Below are 23,692 nucleotides of genomic sequence, written 5' to 3'. Positions count from 1 at the left end.
TGCAATCCAGGTAGAGCCACACACGCACCACAACTCAACAAGAGTCAAACAACGGATCACAACGAAGGTATGAAACATACTCAATCAAGGAACGGGTCACAGCCCAACGACAACAACGATGGATAACACAAGTTATCATCAACCAATCGGAAGGTACAAACTACACACATGCTAGCATTAAGACAACAAACAAGCATGCTTATCAACGGGGAAACTCAACATAGTTTCGAGGAACACACAAGACACCTCTTGGTCCAACGAAACACAATGTTGAACACTTAGCACGATTCAAGACACCAAAATCCTATATGGATACCTACCATATAGTTCTAGACGTACGAAACATCAAGAAGACACTCAAATAGTTCCACAAAAGAACAACGGGAAGCCAAAAGACCAAATACCGAGTCAAACAAATCACGGGGAACAAATCCCAAACGAACACTACCGTGTTCCCTGCGGGTGGACCCACGGGTAGGCCCGTACTCGTGGTTCTGCCCGCGGGTACACTACCCCCAAGTCTATGTACCTGCGGGTGGGCGGCGGGTAGGGCTCTCCCCGCCGTTCCGCCCGTGGGTACATACTCGTGGGCAAAATAATCCCTTTGGGGATTTTCTTCTCCAAACACAAATTCAAGTCCAAAACATGCCAAATCTCACCAAACACAACAAAATGACTTGAACCATGGAAAATGCCAAGCAATGGCACAAAGGAACCCTAAACACAAGCTCTAGATATGCAATATCACAAGACAAATGCATAAACCCTCACATTTCATAGCAAAACATATGTAGAATCCAAGAAATCACATATAGGTAAGCAAAATAGGTTTTGTTGAGCATGGGTTACCTCTTGAAGACCAAAAGACTTCACTTTACACCACAACAAGCTCTCCACAAGGCTTACTTTCCAAACCCACTTCAAGATCAAACCAAAAGATCATAAAGATCCTACCTTTAAGAAAAAGACAACTAAGATGGAACCAAAAACACAAGATGAACTTAGATCTTACCCTCCTAGATGCCCAAATAGGTGAAAGGTTGAATCTTGGAAGCAAATCTTGGAATCTTGACAAGGGTCTCAACTTGGCTTGGAGAATAAGCTACACTTCTTTTCTAGAGAGAAGGTAGAAATATTTTCTTAGAATTGTAGGGAATGAAATGACGAAGTCTTCTAGGTTAGGTTACAATACTAACTCTTGGTGAAAAGACAAGGATACCCTTACTAACCCTTAGAAAGTGTAAGGAACAAGGGAACTCCCCTCAAAGCACAAGGTACAACACAACTTAAAGGTTGACTAGTCAAATTCTAGTCCTTGAGTATTAAAAATCAGGATTTTAGGAATTAATTCATCAAATACAATAGGATTAATTACTCAATTAATCCATGGATTGAATGTGGATTTTTTGGGTGTCACACGTCGTGCCCAAGCATTGGGGACGAAGCTTCTTGTTAGGGGGAGAGGATGTGACACCCCGTACATCTAAATGCTAATTGGGATTAATTAAGGAATTAATCCTAGCCTTCCTTGGTAATTTCTTCCTAAAATCCTGAAATTTCATAGTCGAAGTACTAGAAATTGACTAGTCTTCTTGGTGTACCTTGTGCCTTATGTGTTGTACCTCAATCCCTTATTCATCCAAACCTTAGTAAGGGTAACTTGGTCTTTTCACTAGTGAGAGGTGCTCATGTTTACCTAGCAAGACCTCTTGTCTTCATTCCATGCTAGCCAAAGTTCTAAAAACTCTCCAACCTCTCTCTAAAAGAATCCTAGCTTGCACTCCAAGTCAAAAGGGGAAATTCCAAGCTTTGCATAGTCTTCCACCAAGATTCCAACTTTCCAACATTACAAGGCTAGGAATGGTAAGATCTATCCTTCCCTACCTTTTCCTTACAATATGCCTCCATCTTTTCTCTAAATCGTTCTTCTACCTTGTGGGTTTTGGGAGTTTGTAGAAGATCTAGTGGTGGGTGAAGTGCTAGGTTGATCTAGAGGAGCTTTGGTCTTGCTTTGAGGTTGAAGAAGGTGTTCTTGGTCTACAAGAGGTAACCCATGCTACACAAAACCTATTTTCACTTGATAATAATGATTGTTGGCTTCTATGTGATATTATTGATGTGTTTGAGTGATTGATGCATTATCTTGTGGTGATGCATGTTTAGAGCTTGTATTTTAGGGTTTTTGGATGCTATTTTATGAGTTATTCATAGGTTCAAGTCATATCTTTGTTGTGTGGAAGATTTGGGGTCATTTGGACTTGAACTTGGCCTTAAAAGTGCAAAATCGCGAATGCTGAATTTTGGGTGCAGGGTGTACCCGCAGGTGGAGGTCCACCCGTGGCCCCACCCGCGGGAAACATATGTGGGGATTGCGGAGATTTGTTCTCCGTGATCCCTTCTTCTTGGTATTTGATGTTTTGACCTCCCATTGTTGGATTATTGAGCTTTTGTGAGTCTTCTTGATGTTTAGTATGTCTAGAACGATGAGTTAGGAATCCATGTTAGGATTTGGTGTCTTGAATCGTGCTTATGATCCAACCTTGTGATTTGTTGGATTGATGTTGAGTCTTTGTGGTTCATTGGAACTATTTTGGTTTACCCGTTTGATGTGCATGCTAGTCTTGGTGACATTGATGCTATTATGTGTTGTTTGTCCCTTTCTATTGAGGATTGGTAACTCATGTTGCTAATCATATTGATATTGGATTGAGGTCCATTGTTGTTGTTGAGTATCGTTTCATGTCCTTCAATGAAACCCCTTGATTGAATCCCTTGATGTGATCCCGTGTGTATGATTATTCCTTGATTAAGCTATTGTTGAGCTTATCCGTTGTTGTACACACTTTGTGTGGAATCTAGGTGTTGTTGTATCTCTAGATTCCGTGTGTTTTGACTCTTGTTGGGATGATGGATTGATGTGATGAGATGTTTGAGCTGGTAAAGTGGACAGTGTGGGGACTTATGTGTGAAAGGACCGGTAGTGAAGCTCCGGATGGCTGTTTGGTTAATTGTGACTTGTGGGCAACATGGGAAACTTATCCCCGTTGCCAGAGATGGTAACTAACCCGTTGATCTTGGAATCTCAATAGGGGTTGTATACACTTAAAGTTATTAGCTCTGTTTCCATTGGGTTGCGATCCTTGTCATTGCGATGGCACTATGCATGTGATCCGGGTCGTTGCGATGACTATGTGATACATGTTTGTTGATGATTTGGAGCCCTCCACACTGATCCACTATGAATCGAGTCATGGTCCTGACTCTATGGTATATGAACTTGGAACTGTGAAACTTGTGACATGTAGTTGTCACTGTGGCATGTAGTTGCCAATGTGTGATGTGTATCCTTTGCTAATGAGCATGTCTTGATGTATTTTACTTTGTGATCAGTAGAATACATCTCGAGTGGTATTGGTTACAGTTGTTATTCTTGTCTTGTTGTTGTCGTAAGGATGTTGACTTCCTTTTCCTTTTGAGAGTGTGAATGAGTCCTTGAAGTTGACATCTCTCTATGGCTTTTGAAATGATATATACTGTATTCCGTTTCGAAAATGCTTTTGACTTACACTTATCTATATATGCTATTTAACGCGTGTTGATGGGTTACCAGCAATATTCTCTGACCGGGTGGTATCCCCATGTTTAAGTTGCTTTACAGGTTTTGAGTAGCATCTTGGAGAGCGCGCTAGCAGATCGTTAGTTAGTGTAGCTCCTTGCGACTGTTTTAGTTAGACTTTTAGCCTGTGAGCCATGGATTTTTATAAGTATGACTATGACTTTTTGTTTAGACTTAGCCTGTGAACCTATAGATGTGTAGGTGTGGCATAACATCTCTCGTACTTGTTTATTAGCTTCCGCTTTAATTTAATCTTGATGAGTAGATTTTACCTCTTCATTAAGCTTTAAATTGGTTTTTAAAAGTTGTGAAAATCGGGGGTGTTACAACGAATGGTTAAAGTTGAAATACGAAGGACCACAAATAGTCAATTCGAAAATTTACAACTAAACATGGAAAAACCACTATACTCGGAGGACCTAATATGGTATTAACTCCTTGCTCCGTCTGCTTTCGTCCCACTTGTTCCAACTGTAGCTGCCTCATTTGCCCTTTTAAATGCCATATTCCTATTATATTTAAAAAAATTAATTGCAAAATAATTAAATACAAATATTATTGAATCGACCACATTTAAAACCTCCTGACGTAAAAGAAGTCATAGAAGAATGGTCAAATAAACTTTCAAACTACTTTTTATTACAAAAGATTTCATATTAAACTTTCTAAAAGTGTAAGTATAACTTCATTTTTACGTATAAATTACTTGCTATCCTATGAGCATATATTATATATAGATCTTGACTTAATTTTTATAGTTTTATTTTATTGTGTCAAAAGTGGAATTTGAACCCACGCCCTCTCACGAGGACCAAAACTTGAGTCTGGCACCTTAGACCAATCAATCATCCTGACTTCAATACTTTTACAATGTATTAAAAGTTCATCTTTTAGAATGTTTAAGTTTAATACATTAAAAAATGAACATTTATCCATGGTTTATCTTGTAATGCGGATTGTGGTTGGTGTATCATGTATGTTGTTAAATGTGGTAACCTATTGATGCCAATTTTACTGTGGATCATGCATAAAAAAACATTCACACAAATAGTGAACTTCATGTATACAAGTAATGAATATTATGTATAAAAATAGTGAACATAGATTTGCTAAATATCATATTTTTAAGTAAAGGTAAAGGGGTGTGCCGATTAAGTACGTCCATCAATACTCTGCAATAGAATAAAATATTCAACAAACAAAGAATATCATGTACCACAAAAATGAACCTAGGAACTTCAATCAATATGTACATGCTCAAATAATAAACCATATCCATACAAACAGTGAACCTTATGCATAAAACTAATGAATGTTCTATTTGTTTTTATACTATTTTGCATACATTCAAATATTGAACATTACATATAAAACTAATGTACTCTATGCATAAAATTAATGTAATTTATGTATAAAAATAATGTCCTTTAGATCATAGTTCACCTAATAAGCATGGCCTATTGATATGGGGCCAAGTTGACGTCACGTGCAAGACTCGTGGGGCTTTGATGGATCCACCCGCACTGGGTAATGCTTATATTCATATGGAGTAATCCATTGCTCCGTGAGCAATTGCGACAGAGGTCCAGGGGTGGTTAAATGTTGAAAGTAGAAGGACAAGGGTGGTTAACTTGGAACACGAATGGTTAAATTTGAAATACGAAGGACCACAAATAGTCAATTCAAAAGTTTACGACTAAACGTGGCAAAACCACTGTATTCGAAGGACCAAATATAGCATTAACTCATTGCTCCGTCTGCTTTCGTCCCAATTGTTCCAACTGTAGCCGCCTCATTTGCCCTTTTAAATGCCATATTCCTATTATATTTAAAAAAAATTATTGCAAATTAATTAAATACAAATATTATTGAATCGACCACATTTAAAACCTCCTGACGTAAAAGAAGTCATAGAAGAATGGTCAAATAAACTTTCAAACTATTTTTAATTACAAAAGATTTCATATTAAACGTTCTAAAAGTGTAAGTATAACTTCATTTTTACGTACAAATTACTTGCTATCCTATGAGCATATATTATATATAGATCTTGACTTAATTTCTATAGTTTTATTTTATTGTGTCAAAAGTAGAATTTTAACCCACGCCCTCTCACGAGGACCAAAACTTGAGTTTGACACCTTAGACCACTCAATCATCCTGACATCAATACTTTTACAATGTATTAAAAGTTCATCTTTTAGAATGTTTAAGTTTAATACATTAAAAAATGAACATTTATCCATGCTTTATCTTGTAATGCCGATTGTGGTTGGTGTATCATGTATGTTGTTAAATGTGGTAACCTATTGATGGCAATTTTACTGTGGGTCATGCATAAAAAAACACTCACACAAATAGTGAACTTCATGTATACAAGTACTGAATATTATGTATAAAAATAGTGAACATAGATTTGCTAAATATCATATTTTTATGTAAAGGTAAAGGGGTGTGCCGAATAAGTATGTCCATCAATACTCTACAATGGAATAAAATATTCAAAAAACAAAGAACATCATGTACCACAAAAATGAACCTAAGAACTTCAATCGGTATGTACATGTTCAAATTATAAACCATATCAATACAAACCGTGAACCTTATGCATAAAACTAATAAATGTTCTATTTATTTTTATACTATTTTGCATACATTCAAATATTGAACATTACATATAAAAATAATGTACTCTATTCATAAAATTAATGTAATTTATGTATAAAAATAATGTCCTTTAGATCATAGTTCACCTAATAAGCATGGCCTATTGATATGGGGCCACGTTGACGTCACGTGCAAAACTCGTGGGGCTTTGATGGATCCACCCGCACTGGGTAATGCTTATATTCATATGGAGTAATCCATTGCTCCGTGAGCAATTGCGACAGAGGTCCAGGGGTGGTTAAATTTTGAAAGTAGAAGGACAAGGGTGGTTAACTTGGAACACGAATGGTTAAATTTGAAATACGAAGGACCACAAATAGTCAATTCAAAAGTTTACGACTAAACGTGGCAAAACCACTGTATTCGAAGGACCAAATATGGCATTAACTCATTGCTCCGTCTGCTTTCGTCCCACTTGTTCCAACTGTAGCTGCCTCATTTGCCCTTTTAAATGCCATATTCCTATTATATTTAAAAAAATTTATTGCAAATTAATTAAATACAAATATTATTGAATCGACCACATTTAAAACCTCCTGACGTAAAAGAAGTCATAGAAGAATGGTCAAATAAACTTTCAAACTATTTTTAATTACAAAAGATTTCATATTAAACTTTCTAAAAGTGTAAGTATAACTTCATTTTTACGTACAAATTACTTGCTATCCTATGAGCATATATTATATATAGATCTTGACTTAATTTTTATAGTTTTATTTTATTGTGTCAAAAGTGGAATTTTAACCCACGCCCTCTCACGAGGACCAAAACTTGAGTCTGTCACCTTAGACCAATCAATCATCCTGACTTCAATACTTTTACAATGTATTAAAAGTTCATCTTTTAGAATGTTTAAGCTTAATACATTAAAAAATGAACATTTATCCATGGTTTATCTTGTAATGCTGATTGTGGTTGGTGTATCATGTATGTTGTTAAATGTGGTAACCTATTGATGGCAATTTTACTGTGGGTCATGCATAAAAAAACATTCACACAAATAGTGAACTTCATGTATACAAGTACTGAATATTATGTATAAAAATAGTGAACATAGATTTGCTAAATATCATATTTTTAAGTAAAGGTAAAGGGGTGTGCCAAATAAGTATGTCCATCAATACTATTTTTAATTACAAAAGATTTCATATTAAACTTTCTAAAAGTGTAAGTATAACTTCATTTTTACGTACAAATTACTTGCTATCCTATGAGCATATATTATATATAGATCTTGACTTAATTTTTATAGTTTTATTTTATTGTGTCAAAAGTGGAATTTGAACCCACGCCCTCTCACGAGGACCAAAACTTGAGTCTGGCACCTTAGACCACTCGGTCATCCTGACTTCAATACTTTTACAATGTATTAAAAGTTCATCTTTTAGAATGTTTAAGCTTAATACATTAAAAAATGAACATTTATCCATGGTTTATCTTGTAATGCGGATTGTGGTTGGTGTATCATGTATGTTGTTAAATGTGGTAACCTATTGATGGCAATTTTACTGTGGATCATGCATAAAAAAACATTCACACAAATAGTGAACTTCATGTATACAAGTACTGAATATTATGTATAAAAATAGTGAACATAGATTTGCTAAATATCATATTTTTATGTTAAGGTAAAGGGGTGTGCCGAATAAGTATGTCCATCAATACTCTACAATGGAATAAAATATTCAAAAAACAAAGAACATCATGTACCACAAAAATGAACCTAAGAACTTCAATCGGTATGTACATGTTCAAATTATAAACCATATCAATACAAACAGTGAACCTTATACATAAAACTAATAAATGTTCTATTTGTTTTTATACTATTTTGCATACATTCAAATATTGAACATTACATATAAAAATAATGTACTCTATGCATAAAATTAATGTAATTTATGTATAAAAATAATGTCCTTTAGATCATAGTTCACCTAATAAGCATGGCCTATTGATATGGGGCCACGTTGACGTCACGTGCAAGACTCGTGGGGCTTTGATGGATCCACCCGCACTGGGTAATGCCTATATTCATATGGAGTAATCCATTGCTCCGTGAGCAATTGCGACAGAGGTCCAGGGGTGGTTAAATATTGAAAGTTGAAGGACTAGGGTGGTTAACTTGGACCACGAATGGTTAAATTTGTTATATGAAGGACCACAAATAGTCAATTCGAAAGTTTACGACTAAACGTGGCAAAACCACTATACTCGAAGGACCTAATATGGTATTAACTCATTGCTCCGTCTGCTTTCGTCCCACTTGTTCCAACTGTACCTGCCTCATTTTCCCTTTTAAATGTCATATTCCTATTATAGTTAAAAAAATTTATTACAAATTAATTAATTACAAATATTATTGAATCGACCACATTTAAAACCTCCTGACGTAAAAGAAGTCATAGAAGAATGGTCAAATAGACCTTCAAACTATTTTTAATTACAAAAGATTTCATATTAAACTTTCTAAAAGTGTATGCAGAATATTTTTACGTATAAATTACTTGTACAAAATATTCCTAGACCCAAAATGGTTTTTAATTCCTAAAAGCCTAGTATTTATCCTCAAGCCCAAAAATGATTTTTAGCCTAAAAGTTTAATTGTTACCCTAAGCCCCAAATATAATTATTTACTATAGTAGTTTTGTAAGCCCAATATATATATATATGTATGTATGGGTATTGACCCAAGAGTTGTAACCAACCCAACTTCCTAACCCAATCCATTTAATAAACCTACCAATTGTGTTATGTACATAGGTGTAGACCTAGATGTTCATCTTTTTGGCATTTCTCCTTGTGATAATAAAAACCACAGCCGATCCTCCTTCTTTTGCTATTTTCGTCGGCGTGATGTGTAACCCGAAGAAAATGGAGGCTTCCTCCTTCGACCAAGCAAGCCTTAATCATCCGCTTTCAACCCCTTTGTTTCGCCGTCATCTTTCCTTGTTCCGGCAGAGCAGAGCAGACAGCCTAGGCAGTGGAGCTTGGCGGTTCAGCTACAACACGACGCTGACAACAGGATGAACCATGGTTTCCGGCGAGCTCAATGGAGGCGGACTGTAGCGGAGCTCTTCCGGTGATCTCGGAGGTGGCTCTTGGCTGATGCGGAGCAGTACAGTGGTTTCTCTCCCCCGACAGCGGGTTCGGTACGGTGCGGCGAAGGCAATCTCCGGTCTCCACCTCTCCCCGGCTTGGTAGTTCGACGGCAACCTTATGGAGGGGTGGCGTGGTGGCTTCGACACACTGGCGGGTGGAGGCAGTTGTTGGGAACATTTAGGTATCAAGCTTTGTCCCATATATCTTTTTAACTCCTATTTTTAAGGAGTTTTGACCACCTTGTCCGCACACTATTCACAAACTGTGAACGTGCATGGGATATGAGTGATTCTCCTTCACTTGCTCTCCTTCTTTGTTGCATTTCACTGGATGGGGTGGTTTTATTCTCAGTATATATAACACACTCCATCTCTGCTAGAAGAACAAGCTGAAATCTTTCTTTCTACATGAGAAACTCTGAACTCATATGTTCATAGCGAATCTGTGTTTCCTGTCGAGAGCATGCGATACCCTGGTCGCAAATGCTTTTAAGGGAGTGATTATTATACACGCCACAGATATATTATTTCCATTCTAAATTATTATTATTTATGTACAATGCTGCTTCACTACTGCTGTTCGAAACTGAGGCTTCACGCTAATTATTGTTGCTGATCGGAACTGAAGATGTCACGCTGAAGCTGCCACGCTGCATCATCCCTGCGTCATTATTAATTATTGTTGTTGTGCAAGAACAAAACTGCTCCACGCCATACTTCTTGTTCCTTGTGCAAAATTGAGGCTGCCACTTATTATTGGTGTTGCTGCTGTGCGAAACTGAAGTTGCTAATTATTATTGGTGTTGCTGTTCGAACGATTGTTATTGTCCAGGTTGGTTCGCATACACGCAATAAACATTCTACAATTTAAAAGCATTTGTGTATCAACAATGTCGAACACTCACCCCGACATCACACCGGTTGAACCTCTCACTGGGGGCTTGAACTACAAGCGATGGGCTGGTAAGGTGATGATGATTCTCGAATCCAAAGATGTAGATTATGTCATCTTTGAGGATTCTGAGAAGAGTACGGAGACAGTGGCGCAAGTTCCTGCTCAAACTGACAAAACTGCTGCAACAGAAAAGCAAGCATCCTCTGCAGGCTCAACAACTGAGAAAACGACTCAGGTTCTGGCCACTACAGCGCTGCAGACAACTCGAATAAAATTCGAGAAAGATAATAAAACTGCACGTGCAGAAATTCTTCAACGAGTAAGTAATCCGCTTTTTGACATTTACTCACCATACCGGTCTGCTAAGGTAATACGGGAGCTGATGAAAGCCAAGTTTGGTGTTGATGATGTTGGAAGGCGAAAATATGCTGTGCACAGATGGTTGCACTACGTGATGACGGACAACAAAACTGTCACTGAACAGGTACACGACTTTGAAAACCTGGTAGCTGACATGAAATCTGAAGGAGCCCTGGTGAATGATGCATTTCTGTTAGACGCATTGGTTGATAAGCTGCCCGATTCGTGACTAGACTTCAAGAATAAAATGGAGCACGAACTGAAGAATCAAACTCTGGAGCAGCTAATCAACACTATCAATATAGAAGAAGAAAACCGATTGGTTCAAAAATATGGTAATTTTTCTGACAGTATTAAAGCTAATGTAGTTGAATCAAGTGGAGGTTTTGACAGGTCTAAATCTGGGGAAGGTGCCAGAAACCAAAGGAAGAGTTCAAAACCAAACAATAATAACCGTGTGAAAAACGGTAAAGTTCAGAAAAAAGGGAAAAACAATAAAGAATGTTATGTTTGTGGGAAACGTGGCCACAAGGCTGCACAATGTTATCAACGAAAGGGTTCAACGAACCAGACAGGTACAAAACCTACTGGCGAGGGGCAAAGGAATCAAGCAAACGTAGTGGAAAATTTAGGAGATACCGAAATGGTAGCTGCAGTGATAACTGAAGCAAACATGGTAGGTGATCCAGATGAGTGGGTTGTGGACACGGGAGCTACTCGTCATTTCTGCAACAACAAAGACCTGTTCAAGGTGCTCGAGCTCAGCACCGGAGACGAACAAGTCTTTATGGGAAACTACAGCATTTCTAAGGTAAGTGGTAGAGGAACAATTGAGTTAACACTTTTTTCTGGAAAACTTTTGTTATTGAAAAATGTGCTATATGTTCCTTCCCTGCGTAGAAACCTAATTTCGGGAGGCCTATTGAATAAGGCTGGAATAAAAATGGTTTTTGAGTCTGACCGCATAGTTCTGACTCACTGTGGAAAATACCTGGGAAAGGGATATTTTCGTGCTGGCCTTTTAGTGTTAGATGCTTCTGTAGCTAGAAATCAGGTTGCTCTTGTAGGCTCAACTAAATGTGATCTCTTTTCTGACAATGTTGCCAATAATAAAGTTTCATCTTCTGCGTATATGGTTGTTTCTTTAAATCTTTGGCATGATAGATTAGGACACGTTGGCACTAAATGCTTAAACAGACTAAAGAGCATGAATTTACTGCCAAAATTGTCAAATGAAGCATGCACACAATGTGAAATTTGCGTTGAATCTAAATTTGCTAGAAGTTCGTTTTCTACAGAATGTAAAAGAAAGACATCTGTTTTAGAACTAATTCACACGGACTTAGCTAATTTCAAAACCACTGAAAGTAGAGGTGGAAAACGTTATTACATCACGTTTATAGATGATTTTTCGCGTTTCACTAAACTTTATTTATTGAGATCAAAAGACGAAGCAGAACAAAAGTTTGTGGTTTTTAAAAATGAAGTTGAAAACCAGTTAGACAAAAAGATAAAAAGGCTTCGATCTGATAGAGGCGGAGAATATGAATCTAATTCTCTTAAATCTCTATGTGAAACTTCTGGGATTATTCATGAAGTAACAGCACCATACACTCCTCAACAAAATGGCATTGCTGAGAGGAAAAATCGAACTCTCAAGGAGATGATTAATGCAATGTTAATCAGCTCAGGTGCACCGGAATCTTTGTGAGAGGAAGCTGCGATAATAGCAAACCACATTTTAAATAGAGTACCGCACAAAGGGTTTGATAAAACACCCTATGAACTGTGGAAGGGGCATGCCCCAAACCTTAATTAACTGAGAGTATGGGGTTGCTTAGCTAAAGTAGGGCTGCCGTCCTTCAAAAGGCCCAACATGGGACCTAAAACCTTAGATGCCATTTTTGTTGGGTATGCTGAAAACAGTGCTGCATATAGGTTCATGTATTTGGAAAATCGTACAATGGGTGAAGCAAGAGATGCCGTTTTCTTTGAAACAGTCTTTCCTTTGAAAACACCTTGTCCCTCATCCGATGTTAGCCTTCAACAAAATTCTACTAACTCTTTTCCGAGTTTCTCAAACACTTCAGAGGAACCAAGAAGAAGTAAAAGAGCTAGAATAGAGAAAAGTTTTGGTTCTGAGTTCATAACATACTTGACAGAATTGAAAGACATAAATGAAATTTGTGATCAATTCATCTGCCAATTGGTCCTAGAAGAAGAACAAAAAACCTTTCAAGAAGCTATGCGCTCGGTAGATTCCACATTGTGGAAAGAGGCTGTTAAAAATGAGTTAGACTCTATACAGTCAAATCACACGTGGGAGTTGTTTAATCTACCAAGAGGCTGCAAACCTATCGGTTGCAAATGGATCTTTAAAAGGAAATTGAGACCAGATGGCTCAATTGAAAGGTTCAATGCCAGACTAGTGGCAAAAGGCTACACTCAGAAATTCGGTGAGGACTATTTCTTTACTTATTCACCAGTAACAAAAATAGCAACCATTTGTGTTCTATTTGCTTTGGTCTCTTTACACAGGTTGTTAGTTCACCAAATGGATGTGAAGACTGTGTTTCTCAATGGTGAACTAGAAGAAGAAATCTATATGGAACAACCTCCCGGATGCGTAGATCCTGGCCAAGAAGGGAAAGTATGTAGACTTAAGAGGTCTTTGTATGGCTTGAAACAAGCTCCCAAGCAGTGGTATGAAAAATTTCATAAAACTTTATTAGACCTGGGTTATACTACAAACCGGTCAGATGCCTGCTTATATACTAAAGAGATAAAGTCTAGCATTGTGATCATCTGTCTCTATGTAGATGACATGTTGATTTTTAGCCCTAATATTGAGGCTATAAACGACACAAAAAGAAATCTATGTGACAAATTTGACATGAAAGATCTAGGGGAAGCCGATGTAATACTTGGGATAAAAGTCACAAAAACCAAAGAGGGTTACCTCTTATCTCAAGGTCATTACACGGAGAAACTTCTAAAGAAGTTTGGGAGCTATGAAGTAACTCCAGCCAAAACCCCGTACAATCCCAGTGTAAAATTGTCAAAGAACATGGAGAATAGTGTGTCATAAGAAGAGTATGCAAAAATAATCGGTAGTCTGATGTTTCTAATGAACTACACTAGACCCGACATTGCATACACAGTAAACAAACTCAGTCGCTATACCCACATCCCAAGTGTCTCACATTGGGATGCACTAAAACGGGTACTGAGATACCTGAGAGGCACAGTAGACTGGGGCCTAGAGTACAAAGGGTCTCCAGCTGTGCTGGAAGGGTATTGTGATGCGAACTGGGTAAACGGTGGCGATGATGCAAGCTCAACAAGTGGATATGTATTCACTATGTGTGGAGCCGCTGTCTCATGGAAGTCGTCAAAACAATCCTGCATTGCCAGATAAACGATGGAAGCTGAGTTTATAGCTTTAGATCTAGCAAGTCAAGAAGCAGAGTGGCTGAGAAACCTATTGGCAGACGTGCCGTTGTGGGGGTATCCAGCACCTGCAGTGCCTATACACTGTGACTCACAAACTGCCATCAGTGTTGTGCAAAACAGTGTCTACAATGGCAAGAGAAGACACATAAGAGTCAGACATGAGTCTGTGAGGCAGTTAATGCTGAATGGGGTAATCACAATGGAATTTGTGAGATCTGAAAAGGATATAGCAGACACCTTCACGAAAGGTCTGAATCGAAATACCGTCCTTGATACGTCAAGGGAGATGGGCTTGAAACCCAATGTGGTAAGAAATTCGTGATGCACCACATATGTTGGGCATATGAGATCACGGAAAGACTTACAAAACTGTAAAGAACAGTGACAAATCTGTAGCCTGTTACAGGTAGTCTATGCAGAGATAGACTTGACAGATTGAAAAGTCTATATGTAGAGGTAGAAGAAACAGGGATTATCACAAAGTTAATGAGTGCAACTAAGTTCAAAACTCGAATGACTGATGAGTTCAATATCTAATTCACTCTCGGGAAAGGGTTACTTGGTTCCACTACATGTCAGTTCAAGTTTTATACACTGATATGGAAATTAACTCTGGTGTAAACTCAGGATGGTATGGTATAACAATGCCACCTTAAATGTGTGGGGGATTGTTGGGAACATTTAAGTATCAAGCTTTGTCCCACATATCTTTTTAACTCCTATTTTTAAGGAGTTTTGACCACCTTGTTCGCACACTATTCACAAACTGTGAACGTGCATGGGACATGAGTGATTTTCCTTCACTTGCTCTCCTTCTTTGTAGCATTTCACTGGATGGGGTGGTTTTATTCTCAGTATATATAACACACTCCATCTCTGCTACAAGAACAAGCTGAAATCTTTCTTTCTACCTGAGAAACTCTGAACTCATATGTTCATAGCAAATCTGTGTTTCCTGTCGAGAGCATGCGATACCCTGGTCGCAAATGCTTTTAAGGGAGTGATTATTATACACGCCACAGATATATTATTTCCATTCTAAATTATTATTATTTATGTTCGACGCTGCTTCACTACTGCTGTTCAAAACTGAGGCTTCACGCTAATTATCGTTGCTGATCGGAACTGAAGATGTCACGCTGAAGCTGCCACGCTGCATCATCCTTGCGTCATTATTAATTATTTTTGTTGTGCAAGAACAAAACTGCTCCACGCCATACTTCTTGTTCCTTGTGCAAAATTGAGGCTGCCACTTATTATTGGTGTTGCTGCTGTCCGAAAATGAAGTTGCTAATTATTATTGGTGTTGCTGTTCGAACGATTATTATTGTCCAGGTTGGTTCGCATACACGCAATCAACATTCTACAGCAGTAACCGTGTTCCACCCGCGGTTTGCATGCAGCAAGGAGATGAAGAAGACGAAGAAAGTTGGTGAGCTCCCGTTCTTTTGTGTCTTGTTGTCTAGTTTGGGTTTATTAGATTTAAGGATGGTTTGGTTATTAAAGGATTAATTAGTGTGGTGGTTAGATGTATGCTTAGTATTCTAGTTGGCCTTGGTTTGAATCCCTCTTAGTTCTTAATAGTTTTATTAGGGAGCTTGGTTATTAGCTTATCTATTAGTGTAATTCTGTTGTAATTAAGTTACTAATAAGATGCTTAGCTTAGTTGGTTGAGCTTGTGGGTAAATAAGGAAAAATCTAGGGTTCAATTTCCTTTATGAGCATAATTAGTTTTATTAGTGCTTGTGTTAATAGTCGAAGGATCGGTTTGATTCACAGGTTCCCAGTAGCTTGGTTTTATGAGTTGAGCCAATGTTGGCGTTGGTTTTGGTTGGATAAGCGAATGAGGTAACACATGCTCTATAAAAGCTATTTTGATTACCTATATGTGATTTCTTGGATTCTACTTGTGTTTTGCTATGAAATATGACGGTTTATGCATTTGTCTTGTGATATTGCATATCTAGAGCTTGTGTTTAGGGTTCCTTTGTGCCATTGCTTGGAATTTTCCATGATTCAAGTCATTTTGTTGTATTGGGTGAGATTTGGCATGTTTTGGACTTGAATTGGTGTTTGGAGAAGAAAATCCCCGAAGGGATTATTTTGCACAGGTATATGTACCCGCGGGCGGAACGACGGGTCGAGCTCCACCCCCCGCCCACCCGCGGGGAACATGTAGCCTCGTGGGTAGTGTACCTACGGGCGGAACCACAGGTGGGAGCCTACTCGTGGGTCCACCCGTGGGGAACACCGTGGAGTTGGATCGGGATTTGTTCCCAGTGATTCGTTTGACTCGGTATTTAGTCTTTTGACTTCCCGTTGTTCTTTTGTGGAACTATTTGAGCGTCTTCTTGATGTTTCGTATGTCTAGAACTATAAGGTAGGTATCCATGTAGGACTTTGGTGTCTTGAATCGTGCTAAGTGTTGAACATTGAGTCTTGTTGGGCTGTGACCCGTTCCTTGATTGAGTATGTTTCATACCTTCGTTGTGATCCGTTGTTTGACTCTTGTTGAGTTGTGGTGCATGTGTGGCTTTACCTGGATTTCACGATTAGTGGTATGGGACACTAGTCACCAAGGTATTGCATCGGTCCTCATGGTGGTCGTGACGTGATTATGGAGTTGTGGCCTTTGTGTAAGGTTCATGTTTTTGCAGGATAACATGTGTTATCCGGGCATGTGTTGCCGTGAATTGGTGGTCTCGTTGGTGGTCGTTGGTGGGGGACAACGGTCCCGGGGGAATAAGGTTGGACTTGGCTGTACAGGGGTCCTGGAGGTAATGGTTGGAATGAAGATACAAGGTTGGGGGTTGCCATAAGGTTGGAACAGGGCATATGGAAGGCATATCAACTCGTGATGGGTGATGTTGCGAGGGCTTGTAAAGCCGGCGTTGTGTGTTCTTCTCTCGTGACGTGTGTAGTCACGGTGGCATGTGTTGCTTTGGCATGTGTTGCCATCGGTCTTGTCTTTATCCTTTACGTTGTGGTTAACCTTTGTGGTTTGGGATGTGTTCCCGTGTTATCCTTGTGAGTAATGAGTATTGTGTTGATTATTGATCTGGGCTTTTGACTTATATACTTATGTATTCCGTTTCGAAAATGGCTTTACAACTTATATCTATCTATGTATGATATTTCACATGTATTGGTGGGTTACCAGCATTATTCGCTGACTGGGCATCGTCCCATGTTTATCTTTGTGTTCTTACAGGTGATGTCTAGATGAGCGCGATGTCTAGTGGCCGGTAGCTTAGTACCATTATCCTTGTTTTGTGGCCTGTGCGCCAATGTAGTTTTAGACTGATGTCTTTGGGATAGATGTATACACATTGCAGATTTGACCGCCGTAGCATTTACCGTGGTTGGTGGACGTGGCATAATACCCCGTTTGGATTCCATTTATCTAGTTATCGTTTTACCTTCCGTTGTGCTAGTGTGTTGTTGCATGATCTGCATGTGTTATGGTTTTTTATAGAACGTGTTTTCGGGGGTGTTACAGTTTGTATCAGAGCCAGGTTTGAGCCTAGGATGTTAAGTGTTGGGCTTTAAGAACCTAAGTTGAGCTTAGGTTAGTGCTCTAAGTTGAGACCTTATGATGTTTAGTGAAGCCTCTAAGTGTTTAAGTACCTAAGTATAAGATTCTTAGGACGCGCGGTTAGGCTGTGAGTTATCTTTTGCTGTCTGTTTAGTTCTTTTATCTTGTTCTGTTGTTAGCTCTAGTAGTTGTGGCTATTGTTCTCGGTTGGTGTGAACCTTCTCGGTAAGTTGCCTCGTTCTGTGTTCGTTGAAGTCTTGGCGAAGACCGCGACTAAAGAGCAAGAAGGCCCAAAGATCTGCCGACACATGATAGTCCAGTCGTGGTGGTTGCAGCTGGGCACGTGGTCAACGCAAAGAAGATGGACAATACACGTAACCGGGAGTCAGCTACATCTATCCTCGTTCAAGCAGGTGGTGCCATCTTTCGTGCGATATCACCATCATTTCTACGCTAATCCTAGAGTTGAAGTCTCAGTTTTGTGCAACCGTTGTCCGTTAAGAAGCTAGACGTCGTTTAGGGTTTGAAGATCAAGTTTAGAAGACCCTCACTCGCGAGGGGTGGTCAAGAGCGGTCCCAGACGCTCCAAGAAGATGTCAACGCACGCCAAGTGGTCGTTTGTGGGTCAACGTGTTTGAAGCCTCCCAAAGTTAAAGAGCTACAAGTCAATCTTGGACCTTTACAAGCACGAAGAGTTGAAGTGTTAGATCGAAGTGTTCAACATAGAAGTAGTTCTACCTACCTTCGGAAAAACCAAGATCGGGAAAGTTCTAAGCAAAGAACTTGGAAGTAATAAAGATCAAGATGGCCATACATGAAAAGCTTAGACCTCTAAGGTACTTGGGGAAGAAGAACATCGTTGTTGACAAGTCGCCTGATCCTGTAAAACGTGAAGAGGTTGAGTAGTAGTTGGTATACGAGGGTAGAGTTTATCCCATGCGTCACACCTGGAAAGTTATGTCTAGCATGAAGACTTTTGGTAAGGAGGTTCGACGACAAAGAAGAAATGAAGCCGTAACCGAGTTGCAATCAAACGTTGGGTCAGTCAGAAAACCCAAGCCGACAAGAGCAAAGCAAAAATAGATCTGATCATCGAATGTTTTTAAGTTGCAAGCGAGACTCTGTGCCGATGATTCTTGGTAAGAGATCTACCTAAAACCAGGGAGGAACGAGGTAGCTAATCTTGTATGGGAAGTTTGAACAGTAAAAGGAAGGACAGTCGGAGATCAACCTAGAGACCGATTCTACCGCTGGACCTTCATGAGTAGGACATGCTCGCGCGGCAACAAATTAAGTTTTCAGGGATGACCTACCGATAATCAAGTCAAGAAAAGACAAAGTGGTTGAAACCGACTACGTTATGAAGATTGCAAGGTTATCAACAGTGTACAAGACTCGACCTACTGGGCTTCTAGTAAAGACATGAGCAAATCTTTGAGTAAGGAATCCTGGGTTATATCAAGATGTTGGCTTGGTAAAGACTTCAGTTTACGAAAAGTCCTACCGTTTGCGTTTGGCTTAAGGTTACAGTTGAGCTCTACAATCTAACCAGTTTTAAATGGTTAATGGGAAAGAAGCATACAGATCAAGAAGGCAAGTTGGAAACTTGCGTTATGGATTCATGAAGGCCGTGGATTGTGCTCTAATGATGGATCGAGTTTCCCTTTCAGCGTTGTTTGTTATCGAGCTTTCAAAGGACTCCTTACAAGGTTCTGTGAGATTTGGAGTGCCAAAGTTCACCATGCTAAGGAAGGTACAAGGAATACGCGGGTGCTTAGATCCTGATGATCTCTAGGTACAATAAGAAAGGAAGTTTGGTTTGTAAATCACAGAAGTCTTGGGATGACAAGAACAGACAACCGGGTACGCTTAAAGAAAGAGGGAAGTGGTAATCAGTGTTTCGACCGATCGTGTGTTAGCTAGAACAGACAACAAGCCGAATCTCTAAGAAGATTAAGGAAGTGTGCTAAGAGCTTCGTTACCAACGCTTTGATAAAGACCGATAAGGGAAGCAAGTCAACTCATAGTTTCCTGCATCGTGTGATTTTCGCTCGGCTGTGACAAAGTTGAAGAAAGAACCAGTGTTTGAAGAAGGGTTTGGGGTGAAGATGTTTGTGATCTCGGCTTTTGAAGAGGGACTGGTATAGATCTTAGCGTTAGAACGCGTCGGTTTTAGAGTAAAGCAGCTTCAGTTCGTCATACGTGCAGTGATCGAAGCGTCAAGTCGAAGAAGTCGCCTGAAGTCGAGAATCTTTAACCCTCTTTAAGCCGCTTTCCTCCCTTTCTCTCGTCAAATCTTCTATCCTTCTCGTGAAATCCATCCTACCTTTTCGAGCCTCGTTCTTGTTTTCCTTCCTAAGTTGATTCTGAACAAGGTGACAACCTCGTTTCCCTAAGTTGTAACCTTGAAAATCTTGATTTCCTTTCTAATCTACGCTATCTTTGAGCCCAAATCTAGTACCCCTCGTTAGGAAATCCTTTCAATTCTTTCAAACCTCGTTCTTGACCCTTCATTTCAAACGATTCTGTGCAAGGTGGCAACCTTATTTCCTAAGTTGCAACTTTGATGACTTTGATCCTAACCCTATTTGACGTTGCCTCAAGGTTGAAACCTAAACTCTCATTCTCTTTTCCTTTCCAATCGTCGTGTCCTTGAGTTTATTATCTAAACCTTTCATCCTTTCCAACCTTTCAAACCAAATCCTTTCCAAAACCTAGTGTATATATATGTAAATATTTTACCCGTAAAACATTTTCTCTATATACTACCATATTTTTGAGACACTCTTCTCCCCAAAATGATTTTCTAGCTTCGGGGACGAAGCTTCATTTAAGGGGGTGAGGATGTGACACCCGGTATTTTCCTAAAAGTAAATTATAGTCCCGATAATAAATATTTTTAATAAAAATATTTATATAGCTATTATTTGAAAACGGGCTCGGGTCTACCTATTTTTGTGAACCAATATTTTTGTACAAAATATGCCTAGATCCAAAATGGTTTTTAATTCCTTAAAGCCTAGTATTTATCCTCAAGCCCAAAAATGATTTTTAGCCTAAAAGTTTAATTGTTACCCTATGCCCCAAATATAATTATTTACTATAGTAGTTTTGTAAGCCCAATATATATATGTATGTGGTAGGGAATATCCCGACCGACATAGCTCTACCCCGACCGGTGTGCTTTTGTCCTTTTCTTCTTGTCTTTGCAGGTAACAGGTCGGATTTCTTGTCAAGGACCCGGTCGGGACACGACCGGGAGTTACCCGAACGGCAGTGTCGACCATCGAGCGGTACCCCTTAGGCGAGAGAGCTGACGAGGAACACGTGGCGGCTCCACGCGTTGACAGGCAGGGCACCCGGGACGACGATACGTGGTTGCTACGTGGGAAGCATGCCGAACGGCCGGATTTGTGTCTCCGGCTCCGCGGCTATAAATACCCGCGATAGCGACAGTGTGAAGGACTTTTGGACGATCTATAGGTTGTTGTTAGAGAATCCCGACCGCAGTCAGTCGGTACTCAGAGCAACCAAGTAGATTGTGGAGGCTGCGGAACTGAAGGCCCGACTGGAAAACCCGAACGAGTTGGCCCAGTCCGTTTTTAAGGACAACGAAACGGGCTCGGCGTTCCTCACGGCGGCCCGGAGGACAAAGGTTGGGGAAGACCTGATACTATCATTCAGTCGGTGGGCCTTCAAAGCCGGGCAAAGAAAAATGCTCGAGAAGGCCCAGAGACGAATGGAGCAGGCCCTTGAGGGAGACGACCTCCAGCTGGTTTTGTCTGCACTTCATCCAGATCTCGCCGACCCCGGTCCATCTCCGTCATTTTGGGACCCTTCCCTCAACTCTCCGGTCGGAGAAAGTTCGTGATTGTCGCCATTGACTATTTTTCCAATTGGATTGAAGCCGAGCCGTTAGACACGATCACCTCTCACCAGTGTGCTCGGTTCTTATGGCGCAATGTCATTTCCTGCTTTGGTGTGTCTATGCACCTCATCAGCTACAACGGCCGCCAATTCGTAAGCCAGTATTTCCAAATCTTCTTGGCCACGATCGGGACGACCCACGTCCGGTCGTCGGTGGCTTACCCGCAGGGAAATGGACAAGTAGAAAATGCCAATCGGACGATTTTGGAAGGTCTAAAAAAGAAGCTGCACTCGGTCGGTCGTAGTTGGGCCGATGAGTTGCCATATGTATTGTGGACTTATCGGACGACCTCGAGAGAGGCAACTTTGGAGACCCCTTTCGCCTTGGTTTATGGAGCAGAAGCCCGACTCCCGATCGAGGCTTGGATCCCGACCGACCGAGAACGGACTTACAATGCGGAGGAGAATGAACACTCAATGGTTGTGGATCTCTACGGGGTCAAGGAAAAAAGAGAGCTAGCCGCTCGGCGTATGGCCGAGTATCAGAAGAGAGTCAAGAGTTCAAAGGACGTACGGGTCAACCCTCGTTATTTTCAGGTGGGAGATTACGTTCTACGACGAAGGGAGGCCAGTCAACCTTTGGAAGGCGGGAAACTAGCTCAAAATTGGGAAGGGCCATACATCATCAGTGCTGTCATACGGCCGGGAACGTACCGACTGGAGACAACAACCGGTCGCGTAATCGAGGGGACTTGGAATTCCGAGCACCTCATGATGTTTAGGCATTAGCCTATTTTTTGTAATCTTTAGACGAAGTGGGGGCTCGACCTACGAGTTAGTCCCGGTCATCATGTATAATTAAATTTATTGATGTAAATATTTATTTAACCGCCTGTGAGCGGGAAGGTTTAATGTATATACGATCGGTGATTGCTTGACTGTTTGCACGCGGCGGCCCGATCGGTTATTTTCTTTACCTTCGTTGCACGCAGGTCAAGTCTTCATCACGTTACCTCGACCGGGCAGATTAGCCAATCGGTCAAACGCACTCCTCTTCGGCGGACATTTGGGTCACGCCACCAATCGGGAAAGCCAGAGCTCCCAGCATAATTCCCCGATTCGTCCAACTTCTTTCCACTATCGCACCCACTCGTGCCTCGGGGGCACAATAGTGTGGGGGCTGGGATGAAGGAAGTGCTGTAGGCCCGTCGCTCGGGAAAACCCCGACCGTGGAGGCTTACCAAGTGCTGTAGGCCCGTCGCTCGGGAAAACCCCGACCGTGGAGGCTTACTAAGTGTTGTAGGCCCGTCGCTCGGTAAAACCCCGACCGTGGAGGCTTACCTATTCTCATAATTTTGACAAGGCCAAGAGATCGGGTAAACCTGATCGGGCAGGCCAGTTTGACGTCGAAGCTTCGGATGCACGATCGGGCTATAAAGCCACAAGGTCGGGTGTCAAACAAGTCGAGTAATGCACGACCGGGCCAAAAGGCCATGAGGTCGAGCTTTGGGGGATCAGCGCGTGTTTGATTGAAGATAAAAGTGCGAGTAAAAAAAAATGAACGACACAAGTTGGACAAAAAAAGGATTTCATTTAATTAAGAAAGTGCCCGGTACAAACTCAGGACCGGGCTCCCGATCAACGTCTACAAAAAAAAAAAAAAAAAAAAAAAACAAATAAGTAAAACTACTTCTGCTTCTTCGCTTCCTTGGCCTCCCCTTTCTTGGAAGCCTCCGCCTCGCTCGGGGCAGCCGCCGCAGGCCCGCTCGGGTCGGCCGCTTTGTCCTTTGGGGCGAACGGAGAGGGACCGGGGTTGGCGAGATCTGGAGGAAGTGCAGACAAAACTAGCTGGAGGTCGTCTCCCTCAAGGGCCTGCTCCATTCGTCTCTGGGCCTTCTCGAGCATTTTTCTTTGCCTGGCTTTGAAGGCCCACCGACCGAATGATAGTATCAGGTCTTCCCCGATCTTCGTCCTCCGGGCCGCAGTCAGGAACGCCGAGCCCGTTTCGTTGTCCTTAAAAACGGACTGGGCCAACTCGTTCGGGTTCTCCAGTCGGGCCTTCAGTTCCGCAGCCTCCCCGATCGCCCGTTGCGCCACCTTCTCGGCCAGGACTCGGTCTTCCTCGCTCTTCTTAAGGTCCTTCTGGACCTTCTCCAGCTCGGCCTGGATGTCCTTGACATCCTGAAGGCGTCGGGCAG

The 23,692-nt window shown here is 40.8% G+C and overlaps 1 non-coding gene across 1 annotated transcript; it reads right to left on the bottom strand.

Annotated features, from left to right (window-relative positions):
• Nucleotides 1–7,548: 7,548 nt before the first annotated feature.
• TRNAL-CAA lies at nucleotides 7,549–7,632 on the bottom strand. Its single transcript has one exon. It is a non-coding gene; the product is annotated as a tRNA-Leu (tRNA).
• Nucleotides 7,633–23,692: the final 16,060 nt, after the last annotated feature.

The sequence above is a fragment of the Ipomoea nil genome, unplaced genomic scaffold, assembly GCF_001879475.1.
Source record: "Ipomoea nil cultivar Tokyo-kokei standard unplaced genomic scaffold, Asagao_1.1 scaffold0861, whole genome shotgun sequence".
Taxonomy (NCBI): domain Eukaryota; kingdom Viridiplantae; phylum Streptophyta; class Magnoliopsida; order Solanales; family Convolvulaceae; genus Ipomoea; species Ipomoea nil.
Note: the sequence above shows the minus strand (reverse complement) of the source record. Positions and strands in the feature narration are given on the sequence as shown.